The sequence below is a fragment of the Bombus vosnesenskii genome, unplaced genomic scaffold (genome assembly GCF_011952255.1).
Source record: "Bombus vosnesenskii isolate JDL3184/JDL3185 unplaced genomic scaffold, Bvos_JDL3184-5_v1.1 scf7180000013316, whole genome shotgun sequence".
Classification (NCBI taxonomy): Eukaryota; Metazoa; Arthropoda; class Insecta; order Hymenoptera; family Apidae; genus Bombus; species Bombus vosnesenskii.
Window position 1 is genome coordinate 5,311,092 of NW_022882962.1, and position 17,406 is coordinate 5,328,497.

The 17,406-nt window shown below is 46.1% G+C and overlaps 1 protein-coding gene across 1 annotated transcript in view; it reads left to right on the forward strand.

Moving 5' to 3' along the window:
• The window catches only part of LOC117235525 (histone-lysine N-methyltransferase MECOM-like), a 56,017-nt gene that overhangs the window by 9,644 nt on the left and 28,967 nt on the right, over positions 1-17,406 (forward strand). The window lies entirely within an intron of this gene.

The window sequence follows — 17,406 nt, forward strand, 5'->3', positions numbered from 1 at the left end:
CGAGCAGATGTTGCCATCTTCCACGGACAACTGTCCGGTCGACGTTTTTTGATTTTATCTGAGCATCGTTAGCTGCTTCCTGAAAGTGAAACGAAGTTGGATATTCCACGAATTCCACGAGGTATTGAAAAATGAACGTGCAAGGAACGTCGAACTCTGACGTATGTTTGCTCGGTGTAACAAATGTATTAATTTACCCGAAGAATAATGGTTGTCATTTGAACGTCTTCTTTTGATATAGTCATTCATCAGGCGAACATAGTTTCATATTATGTCACGCGACACTGTCAACTGTCAAGCGTGAATGTAAGTGAATGGCGCGAAGCGGGCGGACATGTGTGAAATTAGCTTAATCTTTCAGCTCGGATGACAATGGTGATACAAACGTGGTTCGTGTACGACACGTATCGTTCCGTATACAGGGTGACAAATCCCCCCCCCCCCCCATAGACATCTCTCTCCCGGCACTGTCTCCACCCCGTGTAAATACATTAGAGGATGATCCTTTCATTGGCGTGGACCACTTCGGAAATTTTCTTATTCATTGACTGTATTTAACGTTACTCGGTCGAGCCAACTTCTATCTTTTTAATATAGCGAAACTGGTAACTTCGTATAGATCAATGAAACATCGTCTAAATATTTTGTGTTAAATTATAAGATCAGAGTTAAAGCAATCCCAAACGTTAATGGACAGGCTCGTGTCACGTTATCGCTTAGGAGAGGATAAAAAGGAGTTAATAAATTTTTACGATCGTGATTCTACGCCGTTGACAAACAGATATCGGTGGGGCCGTAATTTAACAATGAGCCAGCTGGCGCGTGCTACGGGGGAAAGGTTGCGACCCCTAATGTAGTTATATAGTGTACTTTCCTGCACGCAGACACACGCGTCCGGGCACGCATACACGCGCGGAATCTCACGCGGTGCGAACGACAATAAGCAGGGATGCCTCAGCCCCTTTGTCACGGTGGTTCTCGCGTCAATGCGCATTCAATCTTTCGCCCGTTTTATCATCCCTCTGTCTCGCCTCCTCTTCTTGGCTTCCCTACTTTACGTCGCAAAACGGCAACACCACGAGTCACCTCTTCATCCGGCTAATTGAGTTGTTCGCGCTTTTCAGGGGCGAGAAATATGCTTTTCGGAAACAGGCCACGAACGTATCTGCCGCAAAAATCACGACCTATAATTCGCCACTTGCGTTCTGCAGTATTATAAAGAAAATCAGTAATTAAAAAATAAAGAACCAATTCCTGGCAAATAATATATATTACGATATAAACTTTTACGGTTTCAGCGATGAATATTTTAGACGATGGTATTTTATAACACAGTCAATGCTTTCCTCCTGTGTATTTACTATTTATATTTTATCTAGGAGCAATAAATATGTCATTGACTTTTTTAACAGAATATTATTTTGATTGCAATTTCACAATAAATCTAGGTACAATGTAACAAGATTGACTCAACGGTGCACAAAGAAAGAAAGAAACAACGGTATACATTTTTCTCTATTGTTGAGCAGCGTGTTTGACGAACGAAGCTTGTCTGGTTCGTGTCACATTTTCCTCTTATCCCACGAGATATCTCCGTGATTTATTCTTCTGTAAGGACCTAAGTCTTATCCTCCGCAGCCCATTCGACACGTATGAATAATTGGGTCGCGGAATAATTCCATCCGATCCCACCCCGTCCAGCGCATTATGTTCTATTCGTTCTATCCCCACCAGATTCTCCGACAACCCGCCCCCGAACGTTATGATTAAGTAATAAAACATTTAGGCCCTTCTCCCGCGACCCCAAACTGAAAAACATCCCTCGATGCTGCTTATACATCTCCATACGACCGGTCGACATGTGACTTCGCACGTATGCGCGCACGCGAGTACTCACACAAGTATATTTGCGAATACATACGTATACGGACGGGAAAGGGCGTGACGACAGATGCAACGGAACATATCTACCCTCCGTTGGGCGTTTCAGATTCTCTGCTGATTTTTTCTCTTCTTTCTCCTTCTCGTCGTCCTTCGTTCACGATCATAGATAGCGTCGTTGCGCCGAGCATTTTCAGACTTAGATCCCGATCGTAATTTACGGTTAGAGCATGCCAATCTAGCTGCCTCCATTGTTGGCTGTGGGCCATTGTTTATGAGAAACATGCGCTTCCGGAATAGTGGTAAATGCCTCTCGATACCGGGAATCGGGAAAGATTGCATAAATTGGTTTGTAGAAAGTCGACGAACTAGTTCCGTTTGAAAGTCAATATAACTGGTTACTTTCTTATCAACGCTGTGTAAGTTGCGTAATTCTTTTCGATGAGAGAATACGTGGGAAATTGGATACTCTTCGGGCAGCGGAATTTTTCCGAAAAGCATCTGGGAAATTTTTCCAATTCGATCGTTCCAACATTTCGTCAGGCAAGCGTTATTGGCTGAAGCGTCGCGAGCAGCTCTCTGTTGCGTGTACCGGGCCAATGGCACGAGCAACCGGATGCTCGTGCTTCCACCCTTGATTTATCGGTCCTTCGAAGCTCGCGGATTGCCCGTAATTCCAGTTATTTCGTCCTAATCCGAAAGTTCGTTCCTGTCCAGTTACCGAGATTCCGCCCACCCTTCGAACTTCGAAGCGCGATTTCTTTCCCCATGTCTTCTGCTGCCTCGAGCAAATTCGTTTCACCCCGTTCGCGTTTATATCTACCTTCGCTTCACCCTTAAATTGTACTTTCCGCCGAAATTGTGCCGACTATTTACGAGCTGTCTCATCGAAATGCTCGTCGACGGAAATTGAAATGTTGATGAGCTACCGGGCTCTGGAATTTGAAGTTCGTTTCAGGAAACGAGTCGACTTTAATTGCGTTCCATTATCGACAGCCGACGAAGGATGAAAGATTGTGCCGCGATGAAAATGATAGGTACGTTGCGTATGATAATTATCAACGTAAGTTTCGTCTATTTTCTAAAAAATTCGCTTTTCCTTATAATCCGTTTCTTCCGTTTTACTGATCAACAGAGATTGTAAAATGATAAAATAGAAGGATCGTACGTTAGAACATTTTTTTCTTAAATAGATTTTTTGTAAAATCAGTCGCTATATATCAACGGTTATTTTTCGCCGGGACCCCAGGATATCCAGTTTCTTCGTTGAGGAAGACTTCTTCAGGTCCCCTGCTGATCTCTCGTAGGCGGATCCCCCTTCTTGAAGGTACACGCGACTAGTTACGATAACCTGAAAGATCGAATACAATGGCATACGGTTACCAACATCTGACCTCGCTCACAATGTCGTTATTAGAATATGAATGCGGCTAAAACTCGCGTGTCTTAACGGCACGCGACGCATTTCACTACAATTCGACTTTCGAGATTCTCAAGTTTTTGCATCTGTCGTAGAATTATTTTGGTGAATCGAATATTTGTAGGAACGAAAGATAAGAGAATATCGTTAAACTCTCAAGGAACAAACTCAAGTGGCGTCTTTTATTGTCTCCTTTGTAAACGTTTCACAGCTCTAGAGGCGAGAATTGGAGATTTTCGTCGCGGACTAAGGAAATTGTCTCCAGTCCTTCGACGATGGCTGACCGTGCGAAAAACAAACACGCCGGAAGTTTTCCCAGCGCACGAAAGAAAATGCAATCAGCAAAACGGCAGATAGTGGCGTGATCGGTGTGGCGCCGTGCCGTCACTTCCGGCGCGGACGATAGGCTGACGCATAATTTCCGGTCCGAGACTCGAGGATCCATCGATCAAACACTTTGGAACTCGAAGAAGCTACAAAGTTCCTGCAGAGATATCCGAACGTTCTCTGTGTCCTGCTTGTTCTCGTTAACGCGATCGATCCGTACAGCGGTGTTTTACGAAAAACGACCCCTTCGAGACGAGACGATGGAAAAGAGAAGGAAAGCAAGGCGCGTACATCGAAATGTATATCGGATACTTTTTCTTCTTTTTTTCTTTCTAAACGTTCGTTTATCTTGTTTACCATTTTCCAAAAGCATTACCGATCGTGAGGTTAATAAAACCGATCGTTTCGGTTTCCCTTTTACAAACGAGTATTTTATTGGTCGATGTTATTGACTTAGGATCTGATATATAGCCGCGTCAAGAAAGGAGGCTTTTTTCGGTGACGAAAAAAGAAAAATATACGTTTCCCTGACTTATCACCGTCTCGTGGAGATGTTGCGCTCCTTTCGGCGACTCGTAGCTCGCTTTTCGGAGCTGCGCGACCCGGAGGCGGTAATTATTTGGAACCCTTTGATGGACGTCCTCTCTGACTACGTTCGTCTCTGCAGTCTCAGGTTGCTCCATAAAGAACTCGGACATTCATTGGCCCGCCGAGCTACTGTGTCACCGAAGAGTCGAGCACCACGACCTCTCAAATTCGAAGCTTCATTTCACGCCTGCCTGCCGCACAACTGCGCGGTCAGCATCACCAGGAGTCCTGCGAGTCCTTCGCATAAATCATCGAGCGATACTACGGCCATGAACGTGACTCAATCACCAGACAGTTGCGTTCGCCACGATACTTGGCGTTTGCCCCAAAATATTTTCGACCGCGTCGTCGGTGGCGACGACTAAATTTTCCTATCTCGACGAAGGCGGATGTCTGTCTATCTGAGAACGACGAGATTTCTCATTCTACGATTAAACATTAATTCTGTTATAATCGTTTAAAATGTAAACCACTTCCATCGAATTGATCACGTTCGCGACGCGCGATTACCGATAAGAAAAGGAAACCATTCGAATGAAACGGAGTTGGAGAAAGAAGAGAGCTCGACGAAATTGCGCTCGACGAGTAACAGGAAGCCACACGATATCTCCAGACAATGCGCGTCATCAAGGGGAGTAATCAGGAAACCGGACCGATGTCTGCCAAGATCCCGGATGTCATCGACTGTGGCCTCTTCAATTTTATCTGGCACAGTGCATACAAGGGCTACGAGTATCTCCGGAGGCTTCTCGGAGTACAAGCCGGTGCTTCTTTATCTCGTTGAGTTGTTTAGGCTGCTGGAGCCCTCGTGACACATTCAAGAACATCATACGAGGAATCCGACTATCCCACGCTGTACAGGTGGTCCAAGGATTAGAGGTTCTCTTTGGAGCGATTCATTTAACTACGAACTGGCCTGGATTATCATTCAACCGTGTTTGCTTTAACCTTTTCAAAATATGAACACTTCCTGTGACTATACTGTACTCTATTACAAGACACGATTACATTGTTACGACTGCTTTACTTTAGCGGCAGGTGACGTTCGATTGTTGGACCTTGATCAACACACTCTCTCGATATGATCTGTCTTCGAGGTTTGCAACTTTGAGTTTTGTGTATCGATTCGACTCCGTACGAAAAGTATCGATAAACTGCGCATCAACGAACGATATCTCCGATTCTGATTCAGAGATTAAGCGTCGATAACTTTTCGATCATGCACCAAATTACATTGTACACAAGTCTAATTGCACCGCGAGCTACTGACACGTTCGCCTCGCTATCATATCTCGCTCGTTAGTTGCCATTACCATACGTTCTCGGTGTCATAGCAACTTGCGGTTACGACCACGTCACCGCGATACGATTTATCTTCCGGGTCCAGATTCTTCTCCGGTAAACTTTATCGCAACCGTCGCAACTTGTTAGACATCTTTCGGACGACCATACCGTTTCGAATAAATTTTATTTCGAATTTCTTCTTTCCTATCGACGATAGAATTCTTTATGAACGATAGAAAAATACTATAATACCGGTAAATCAATCGTTACACAAGAATTCTTTTGTCGGCTAATCTATGACACACGCGTGAGTGACGTAACACCGTACGACAGGTGTTATCAATCATCCAAGTAAGCGTCATTCGATGAATTTTCGAGTGAACAGCGGATGGAGTACTTATGTCAATTTCGTCGTGTGTTGTTCCGACATGATAATGACAAAGGGTGGCCGAACAGATAGAATCAGATAACGGGAACGTATCGTCACCTCCATTCGATTTCCAGCGAAAACATTTTCGGCTGATTCCTCAGTAAATACTTGGGCGCTATGCATGCCGTTTCTATATCTTTTGTACCGGACACACCTGATTCTAAGTGTGCCTCTAACAAAGTGTCTAAACTTCTAGTACGAACCTTTCAACTTTTACTTGGCCGATGACCGTTGTCTTTCAACATGATATTCGAGACCATTCGTAAGTAGCGATCTATCGATAAATGTTTTCCGATTTCAAATATATTTATCGTTGTAAGATACTCGTGCAAGATATTTCTATAATTTCATTGCCATGGAAAGGAAGTGCCAGATATTTCGAGAATGATTTTAGAACGATTTTCGAGCTTAATCGCGACCGCTGTTCCGCGTTTGAAAACGTGATTTTCGCCGTTAGAGCGTAGAACAAAGAAAAAATAAAAGAAAAAGAGGGTTACGGTTAGGGTTACGAACGAAGAGAAAGAGAAGAAAAAGAAAACCGAGGAGTGAAGAGATACAGAGAGTGGAAGAGATAGAAAGAAGCAGAACTGTAATTTGTGTCGTTTCTTGTTCGGCGAACTTTACCAAGTGGCCATTTGCCTTATCGACGCTCACCCTCTATCGTTCCTCCTTCTCGCCTTGCTCGCTTTTTTTTCACTCTCTGCCTTCTAGTTGGCTCGAGTCGTCCTTGCCAGGAAGAGAACAGGCCGCGGCACGCAATCTGTGAAAGCTACTCGCATGCTTTCACTGCGTTTCGACGTAGAAAGAAAAAAAAAGTCCTCCATGGGCATCTTGATAATAGGAGGAAGAATTATGCCGATAATCGCCGCACTAGATGATCGCCGATTAGGTCTCAGCACGATGCCCTACATTCTTTTCAGCCGTCTATTCGACGGTCTGCTTTCGACTTAATTCGTCGCGTCGCATTCCACAAGCCCTTTCAACACGATTGAAACTTTTATTCCAGTCGGTATGTCTATTTCGATTCGCGTCCGCGTAGTAAAAACGTCGCAGAAAAGTAAAGCCGTGGAAAGTAATTAATTTTCTGAAGGGATAACGAACGTTTTCCTGTTCTATGTAGTAACTCGTTCGTTAGTCGCATGAGTTATCGAACGACGCTCCGATTGGTGAAAGTTTTCAAATCCAGCGGTAATCTATATAAGTATAGATTTTCGCGTAGTCGACGTCGTTAAAATAAATCCCAATAGATCGTCTCATTGATAGGGAATCGGGGATACGGAAAATCAGGTGTCTTTCGATTTTTTATATATATGTACTAATCTTCGACTGTCTGCGTTATCCGTCGCATCAAACGTTTATTTCGGGTTTGTTAAGACATATCCCGATCGCGCAGATAGAACCACCCGTCTATCGGATACGATAAGATTAGCCAACTCGTGATCGGTTTAGAAACTAACGAACCGAGTTCGCTAATTGCGAAGATGCTCGCTTTTGGAGAATTATCAAACAGCATTTCACAAACCGACGATTGTATTTTTACTATAACCGCGATCCAAGCGAATAAAAGTGATCAAACATCGAATTTCCGTGTCACACCATGGTAGCAGAAATTACGCCGACCAAAGACTTGCATTTTCATTTTTATCGTCACGGTTGCTCGTTATCGCTGGTAATCGCGCAAGGAGAGAATCGTGGACGAATTGTACGATGGTTCGTAATCGTTTTCTTTATGCTATCCGAGAACCGTAAAATTTAGTAACTAATGAAAAATAACAATTTGATAAATATATCGCACGGTATAGAAAAGGTGAAATGTCCGAACGACGCGGTTACCACCATCGCCATCTTCGGCTCGAGACGAACGAATGAATAAAACCTTAAAGGCGTTCGAGATGTCGTAGGGGTTGATGTCGGTCGCGGGGCTGTCGGGGGAGAAAAATGAGTGAAATCCATTAGAGGGGAGATTCCATAGCTGTGACCTGTGTCGATCGACGCTCACAGCCGTGGCGGCGTGCGCGAGTGCGACATCGTCCCGTGTCTGCACACGCGTACGTATGAATTGTAAGTCGATGGGAACTCGTATGTACGGTTGACGCATGGGAGTTTGTCACCGCGGCGTAGTTTCGTGTCCCAACTGCAGCGTCACGTGCATCGCTAATGCGTTTTTCGACTTCTAGCCATCGAGAGAAACGAACGACTCCGGTTACGTGAATCGAAAACGGAACGACTCGTATTTGCCGAGGAAGAAACGAGAGCACGATGGGTGGGCGGTGTTTTGTATAGGCTCGCGCACAGCTTTATCTATGTTTGTTTAAGGAGAAGGAAGCTCGTAAAGAGTTGGAGTTCGCGCGCGCGCCCTGGCGAGCTCCAGCGCAGGGGCCATCCGTAGAAAGCATTTTGATGGAAATGATCGTAAAAATAATTGCTTCTCAATTGTACGATAATACGTACGAGTGGATGGTTTACTCTAAGAGTCTCGAGTATACAAACGTACGTAATAAAGTTTGAAACGTGACAGATTCGAACGGTGTCGTTCGATACTTTGTTTATCGTAAAAGTCGCCTCGGGGAAAATTAGTGGCCTTCGATGAGTGAGAACTGATATTCGTTAATTATTTATTCAAAAGAGGACTTTCTTCGACGAATTTCTCGTAAAAGTTACAAACCGTGGCGTTTTTCTGATCGATAATATAGACACTTGGTCGCGTAGTAGATGCGTATCGCTGTCCTTGAGAATCTCAGGCACGAAACGAAATCGTAAACGGAGCATATGCGTCCATTGGTGACAGAACAATCGGCAACGATTACACCCGTCGTAAAGACAATCGATCGCCGCGGTCCAGTCGGCTCGTTGCACTTGCAACAGGCATCGTGTACAAGTACACTCGGAGCGCTACGAATATTATTATTCGTGGCCGCGTGTTCGACCAATCGAATCATTGTCTCTGGCCTGGCTACGTAATAATTCCGTTCCTCCTTCTCTATGTCTCTCTGTTTGGACATGTGGTGCCTGTTTCTAACGAGATGATATGGTCGATCAGGACTTCCTGAACCACCATGATCCCTTTCCTCCCCCAACAGCGCTACTCGAGCCTCTCGCAGCTTTTCTTTTTTTCAAAGGGCCGATCGTCGAGTCGTTTTGTTCCGGTAATGCGACGATTGTTGGCGCGAGCCTTGAAACAAAAACGCGGCCGAGCCATCTGTCGAGCTCGACGGACGCGTGTGCGTGAGTGAGAGGCAGGGAGGGAGGTAGTTGGATAGGGCGAACGAGAGAAAGAGACGAAATGAGCGAAAAACACCGACGAGAGGAAAGAGAATGGAAGAAAAGAGCATCCGCAAATGCGACCGAGGGATTGTTTTCTAGTGGCTCGTCGTTTAACCCCTCCAATCTTCTCCTCGCGACGAGAGCTGCCCCGGTCTCGACAGGGTTGTCGATAATATTCTTTAACTCCGTCGGTCCTTATTCCGTGTCTCCTGGAATACGCATCGTTGCTTTTTTTTTATCCAATTTTTTAGATACGTTGAAACATATCGTTTTAGAGTCTGTCGATCACGTACATTGATTTCGTTGAATTTCAACGACATTGTTTTACCGGGAAATCTAGAGATTCTTTAACAGAAGCTACAATCTAAACTTTTGTGATCTAAATCGTGCAAGTCGGCGCGGGCCAAAATTTACGAGACACCCAGTAGGTGGTCGATCCGTAGCCAACACGCACCCCGCATAACGCGTAAATGCGGCGTGGTAGCAGGGCCGTGGATTCTAGCAATTACACACCCTCAAGTGCCCTTAGAGACGGGTCCCCATTAGGATGAGAGCCGAGGGATGTTTTAACGCGGCGTGGCTCGATTTTCGAAATCGCGAGTAGTACCGATCGCCGCGGCTGCGCCATTACTCTCCTCCTCCTCGAAATTTCACGTCGGTTTTTTACGATTCTCGTCTAAACGCGTTCTAGATTGCAATTAACATTTAGTAGAGCAAACGGATTAATAGGACGATAAAGACTGCAAATAACCGCTCGCCAACATCACTTCGTATTCACGAGATACGAAGTTCGTTAAAACTCTGTAATACGGTAAACCAAGCAATAGGGTAAAGTCGAAAATGTAGCAAAAAGCAGACATCTGTTTATATCGTGTTGTCCTAGCCTAGTGTCGAACAAAAACGAGAAACCCTCTCTGAGTGCTTCGCTATGTAAGCTATTTCGCTGAGCAGTGGGTATCGGACATTGGCATCGTTATATCCAGGTACACGTTCGCGATATTCCATCTCTCTCTCTCTCTCTCTCTCTCTCTATGTATATACTTATATACACATACATATATGTGTATATATATAAAATATATATATATACATATACAGATATTACACGAGCACAGGCATGGTTGGAAACGATTAATCGTCCACGTCGAGACGTCATTGCCATCTTTGGTCGCTTAATCGGAAGTCTCCTTGAGTCTCGGGGGAGTACGTGGCGTCGACGTAATCGAACTTCGGTATCGCTGCTCTCTGACCAACAGTCAAAACTTTGCCCGCTGAAAAGAAAGTTCCGAGGGAGCGGAGGAAAGTCCGATGAAACTCCGAGACCACCGTCGACTTCGTTGCTCGCCGCTTCAATTTCTGAGAGAGCTCTGTGGCTTCGTCCACGTTCCCGAACGATGAATGTTAATGATCGCGGGACATTCGGAGGAGTAGAAGGGATTGAAAGTTACCTACCCCCCTATGGGAGATCTCGAGTTCTCCTGTCAAAGACATTCCGAGGAACCGTATCGGGATTTCGCTTGCAATTCGGTCGTTGGCTATATCGAACGAATCCATCGCCGGGTGTCGTGAGTTCGATGAAAAAATGATCCGTGTCAATCGACGCTACCGTGCATGCGCGAAAAGCGTCAATAGGTATTCGCGCGGTGCCCATGACACAATAATCAATTTTTTAACGCTTGTGCCACTATGCTGATCGGCCATGGTCGACAAGAGTCATCTGAATGACAGAGCTTGATCAAAGGGCCAAGCCAGGCGTTTGATGTCTGACGCACGCAGTACCATTTCAAACCGTCCACCACTGACTGAATTCAAATTCACGATCGAAGTTGAATTTCCATAGGACAGCGTCTGGCTGCCGGATAAGCTTTAACAAATATTTTCCACTGGTTTGTTACGGATACTGTTTTTCGATGCACAACGTCAGGATCGCATATTATTCAACGGTTACTCGTTTGATCGAAAACTAGTCATAGGCCACAGTCATTCTATGTGCAACAGCACCAGGGGTTAGGTTTCCAGGGGCACGCGAGGAATATTTTTAATAAAAGTTATCGCGGCTTGGAGACGTTCTCAGTATCCAGGGAGTCGCAACCCCTAGGCTGGCAACGCCTTCGAATTCGTATTTGATGAGCGTTCGTTTCGAATCGGCGACGAAATTGAATCTCTTCGCGCTTCCGGCACGTGGGTGGCGAATTTTTTATTCGCGCCAGTTCGATTCGCATCAGTTATTTATCGACTCGGTTGTTCTTCCTTCGGTGGAGCATCGAGTGTCGACGCGATCAAAATCGAATTAGAAGGATGGAAGGAAGAGTTCGTTTCTTCCCCGGTGAACAATTACGGATGAGTTATAGATTCCCCGTTATTGGCTACGAATCATCGAAAGAGAAGACGATTTCTCACGCCTCGAACCAAATTGCTCGCGATTGTGTCGCAACTTTTATAATCGAAATTTTTCGGGGAAGTCGGCGACGGGTTAACCGCAGACAATACTTGACGAGTAGCTGTTACGAGAAGCACGAATCTTGAGAATGAAAAAAATAACAGAGAGGAGCCCCCTCGTTGATTTTTTGCCTTTTCCACTTTTTGTGCTTGACAAAAATCTGAAAAGGGTGACTTGACTTTTCGACCCTGGTGTCGAGTACCCTATACCGTTTTCGCAAGAGTTATAGTTCGTAGGTACGTAAAGTGTAGGTAACAGTGGAGCGTAAAGGTTCGTCGTACCACCACTGTTCTAAAAAAAGAACGGTTCATATCGAAAAGTTCGTTCGAATCTGATTAGAAAGTACATGTTGTTTAAAATCTGCAAGTTTTCAAATAGTCAAACTTTTGAATGCCAACGTGTCTTTATAAAAGTTCAATTACATTTCGATGCGTGTCACCGCGGCGCTTGCTTCACCCTCGGTCGTCAAACTTCACGGTTCTCACCATCCCCTCGCGTGGTTCGACTCCATAAAAAATTTCCATAGGACAAAACGAGTGCAGGTTAACTGGAGGCGCGATCTCGCAAAGCTGGAAAACGTCTTAGTCGTTCGGCGCCCTTTCACCGGTGCCCCCCGGATGGTACCAAAGGGTGCGTCATGACGAGTTTCCCCGAGAAACTCACGTATCCGACTGTCCATCGATTACTCTTCCACAATTGCGGATATTTCGATGGAAAGATGCCTTTGGATCGAAGATATTCGATTCCCAGATGGCTGAATGCCCCTCTTTTAGATTCCCTTACCCCCGTTTTATTTCTCTTGTACCGATACCGTAGAGTTCTCCGCGCGTTTCGTCGTCTCTCTCTATCCGTCTCTCTCGCTCGCTCCTTTTTCTCTTTTCTCTGAATAGAATCACGGGGCTATTCTTCCAGGCACCGTGAATAGAGCCAGAGGTAGTCTATTCGCACGTGATGGAACGACGACTGCCAGGAGATATCTGAGCTCTTATCTGCTAGATTGCGAATGCGACTGTCGGATATTGCCGATCGGCCGGATAACGAAATTATCGATCGGCCTCGAACGCGTCTTCATATTCCCGTAGAAAATAAATGAGCGAAAATCCTTCATCGGAGACAATTTACGATTACGATTGCTTTGTTTTTCTGTCGCGTTATCACCGAAACGCAGGAAAAAGGCAATCGCCTTAACACTTCCATGGATTATAAACTCGTTCGTTATCGTCGTCGCTTGATGCGACGCGAAGCAAATTCTTCGTAAATTACGGCAGATGCCAGATACATTTGTTTTCGGGTAACGATTCAATGACAATGATGCCCGATAAATAATGGTAGTCATGGTAAACACCGATAAAAATCAAACGAAAGTCGTGATTGCGAGGATCACGTATTTACGATTGCCATCTCTCTCTCTCTCTCTCTCTCCCTCTCTCTCTCTCGAGAATAGAGGGGAAGACGATCCGCGCGTTCGTCAAGCGGTGTGTGGGCCACTCTTGGCTTTCTCGTATTTCCATTCGGCAGCACGGTTTCTGTAAACGAGGGTGTAAACAGTTAGATTGTATCTATCTGGAGGAGAGTGGCCACCCTCCGTAAGTCGTGCCGTTTTTCTCTTCCTGCCCGTGGAAAAGGCAAGCCACTGGGCCGTCGGTGGCCGTGGATTTAAACTTTTAAATCCACTTTATCTCGTACGGTACGATTCTACGGCTGGAAACGGCCCGACGTAAGAGATACGTGAATGCGGGAACGATCACGAAAGGGACGGTCAGTTGGCATTGTTGGCTTTGTTTACGAGCCAGGCGTGAGATTCAAGCACGAAGATTCGATTCTTTCAACGATTTATCGGCATCGAAGAACTCTCGCGGATAGCCATGCGAAAATTGAATCGAGCTCTAATCTATTCGGCTTCGAAATAGAACGGCCATGTCACGATAAGTTTTTAAGCTTCGTTACCTTCTACGGCTTATCATATCGGCGTAACGATCGCGATCGAAGTAACTGATGATTTTATTCGGGCAACTTGTCAAACGTTAATCGCCACATCGCGTATCTTACTTCAAAAGAATGCTAGGTCTCGCATTATCTTTAACATTTATACTCGAACGTGAAAGGTACTAATGCTTAAGATATCGAAATTGATGCACGAAGATTAGAAGAAGAAGTGGAGAGGAGGAACATCTATTTTTCCTTAATTACGATGTTGCGAAACATAGATTATGATGTTGGCTCGCGCTCAAAAACATCTGTTCCCCTTCCTTCGGACGAGTTTTACCCTTACGCAGCTTGCTCCCGCTAAGGGCTGATATCCGCAGGGGTTTTGCCCTTCGATCTTCTCCTCTCCAAGCGAGAAGAGCTCGTCGAGAATTCGTTGAGGACGTGTGCCTCGTTTAAACAGCCCGGAGCTCGAACGATGCGAATCTAATTAGAATCTAATCGTCCCGATTACCATTCCGTTCGCCTCGAGCCGCAATCGGCTGTGCTTTCGTATTTGACAAACCGGTTGTTATTTTAACGTTACAAGGATAATACTACGCCTAGGCGTATTGTGCGATACTTTCTTTAAAATGGGCAAGAAATTTGCAAACGTCTTTGCTGACTTTTCTATGAGAAACTCGAGCTGTACGATCAGGAAAACAGGGGACGCAGAGAAATCAAAGGGTAGCCAGTCAAGAGGTAGACTGATCGTGGTAACCGTGTATACAAAATTAATATCGGACACGAGATAAAATTAATTTAACGGCGGGTTGCGCCTGTGAACCGCCCGGAGGCTGTATACTGAAGTCCGGATCACAATGGCGAAACGGTCGGGCTGGTGGGCACTGCAAACTTCAGCTACCACCACCGTCCTCCGCTATCGTCGTCGCCACACCATCGTCGACGGGAAAGCCATGCTCGTACCAAAACATAATTAGCCTGCATTGTTAATGCATCAATATTTGCACACTGTCCTACCTTCCCGTCCCTGTACGCGCTACGCGTTTTCCAATAAGCTTGCACTTTGTTGCGTTGATATTACGCGAATATCGCTGTTGATTCCCGCTATTGCTTTCTCTCCTGTCTCTTTCTGCCTGTTTCCCAGCGCCTGTCGATTGTACGGAATATACTGTGTCCACCCCTCTCCGCGTTGCGCGGTTCACGCTTTACGACGTACCTACCCGTTCGACTCCGGCTCGTTGTTCGACCTCATGATGTAAACTTGATGCACAAACCTTCCTAAATTAATCGCAGTTCATCGACGAATTGTGCACGCCCAACGTTTAATTCGCCACTGAATTTTGACCAGGCCGGAACGTTATTTGTCGATAACAATCGCGCGCCTGTAGCCATAATTTTGTTACTTTTGCTCGAGATTATATTAGTACAATGCACTCGCCCATAGGATCGTAGCCTTTATAAAATTGTAAATACGTAATATTCGTCGAACGCATGACGGAAAACTACGATCCGGTTCAGACATTGCGATCGTTCTTTCGCTGGTTGCGTTAAAAAGGCAGGCAGAGTTTCGTTTAAGGAGATGGCTAAAAAGGAACCGTGGCCGTACGGAGGCGAAGAAACGAGGGTGTTGCACGCGCACGGGAAGGCCCCAACGTATACCGGATTTTCCCTACTTCAGCTTGTTCCGGTCGCTCGCGTGCCACAATTCTATCGTCCACATCTGGATCTTCTGCTGCGTTTCGTCGATCTTGACCCCGTAACCCGGATCTCTGTTAGGAGAATCGTACCGCGCTAGCGTATGCTTACGTACAACGCGTTTTTAACGTGCACCGAATTAAAGGTTCGACGAGTAGTTTGGTATCGTAGCTTCTTACGTCTCGCCGTACCAGCCAAAAATATAAATCGCGTTCAAAATGAGAAATTTCGTGAATCGAGTCATCGAACCGTGCGAAGTCGTTGGGTATCCTTAACGCGATGACGCACGCGATGAAAAATCGTTAAGTCGTAATAAACGGAACGTCTCCGCGGGGGGAGAGCAAAGACAAGCTGCAAAGTCTGTCGAAAAGAAGGGCGTCGGCAGGAGGAGTTGGAAGGTAGAGGGTCTTCCGTCAGTTGATCGTCTTCCGGTGACTTCCGGTGGCCTCTAACGAGGGACAATGCTTCTGGTACACGGCGTGCACGCGGCGCACAACAATCGCGTCTCAAGTTCCTCGAGGCAGGAGGGCGGTGCTCCTGAGCTTCATAGAGAGTTCGTTCTCTCCTTTCCTCTCCTCTCTCGTTTCTTTCTTCTGCTCGACTACTTATGCCACATAACGTGGCTCTCAATGGCACATTAGAGGGCAGCGCGTTCGAAAGGCAGTCAAGGCGTGTGCGTACACAACGCGGAGAACCAACTCGACTCGAACACAAATTATAGACTCTCGGCACGACCGTTGAAGCGACTCCAGCCGACGTAGATTCACCAATCGCTATTTCGGGTACTCACGGACATACGTGCTCCGTTGCTAAGGGTACGCAACAAGCCATTCACGGACACGCACGTCTCTCGATCCTTTTCGATCCTTTTCGATCCTTTTCACCTTAGCGCTCGCGTATCCCGCTCGAATTATTTCATTCTGTCCCCGTCCTCGTCTCTGCCTCTGCCTCTGCCTCCTCGCGCTTTCTTTCGCTCTCTCGCGTCTTTGTCGAGAGACGCGCGAATCGCTTTGGGGTAGATCAAGAAGTCGACTACGCGGGCTCTTGGAAGACCACTCGAGCAGTAGCCGATTGTTTGATCTCATCCAGCGCTGACTTCTTTCTTATTTCGTCCTCGATGAGAATTGCTCTCTCTCTCTCTCACTTTTCTCTGCATTAGCTGCTTCTCTTACTCCGTCGACCGTTAACGGTCGACGAATTCGGCTGACAAGAAGTGTTCGTCCTTTCTCGATTCAAACACACCACGATCCGATCTCGAGAGTCTCCTCGTCGTGCCACTCGAACTTCGTCTATCTGATTTATATCGGCATAATAAGCCTTGTCGAGACGCGTAACGATGAACTCGCGCTGGCTGCTTTACGTTTTTTTACCGTTGAATCCACGTCGCATCGAACGCGTCTCGTGACTTTGTAAAATAATAGTCTTCTCTCGGAGGACCGGTAATTAAAATCGGAAAGGAATTTCGTAGTTTATCGATAATCACGAACGATCACGGGCAACAATAACGGGGTCGAGACTTGCCGTGTATCTTGTCGTAGTCGTTTTGACAGCGACAGGCGGTGACACGCCTGTAAAATTGCTTCTCCGATACAGCGAAAGTTGTTGGTTCGCCGGGCACACAGGAGACAATTTTTGGGGGTGTGAAAAATATTAATAACTCCGGTGTTGCAGTAAGGGACGAAGGGCTTCCGAGTAAGGGATGGCATAGAGTCGGAGGTTGAGGGGGTGGCTGGGTCAGAGGAGGGGGTGGCAAGTGTTTCTGTCAGTTTAATAGCTTCGCGCGCCTCCCCCTCCCCCCTTCCGCCTTTTGCCCTACGGACTCACCCCACATGCGCACACTTTGCCACCGACATTACGGCATCGTCACTCTACGTGTCAGAAGTTGCGCTAGACCTAGAAGCTCTGCTTAGATCTGATAACCCTTTGATACTCCCGTTATTTATTACCCCTTCGCCGTCGCCATCATCGACAAAGACGACGTCCCGCGTCCAACGTCTTTGAATCGATCACCCTTTTCTCCCTCGGTGCGCGCACAAGTAGAGGATAAATCTAGTACATGGATCCTGGACAATTTACGTTGGTTACTATCGACCGAACTAATTAATCGATTTCACGAACGAAAATATGATTGTACGAAACAGAATGAAA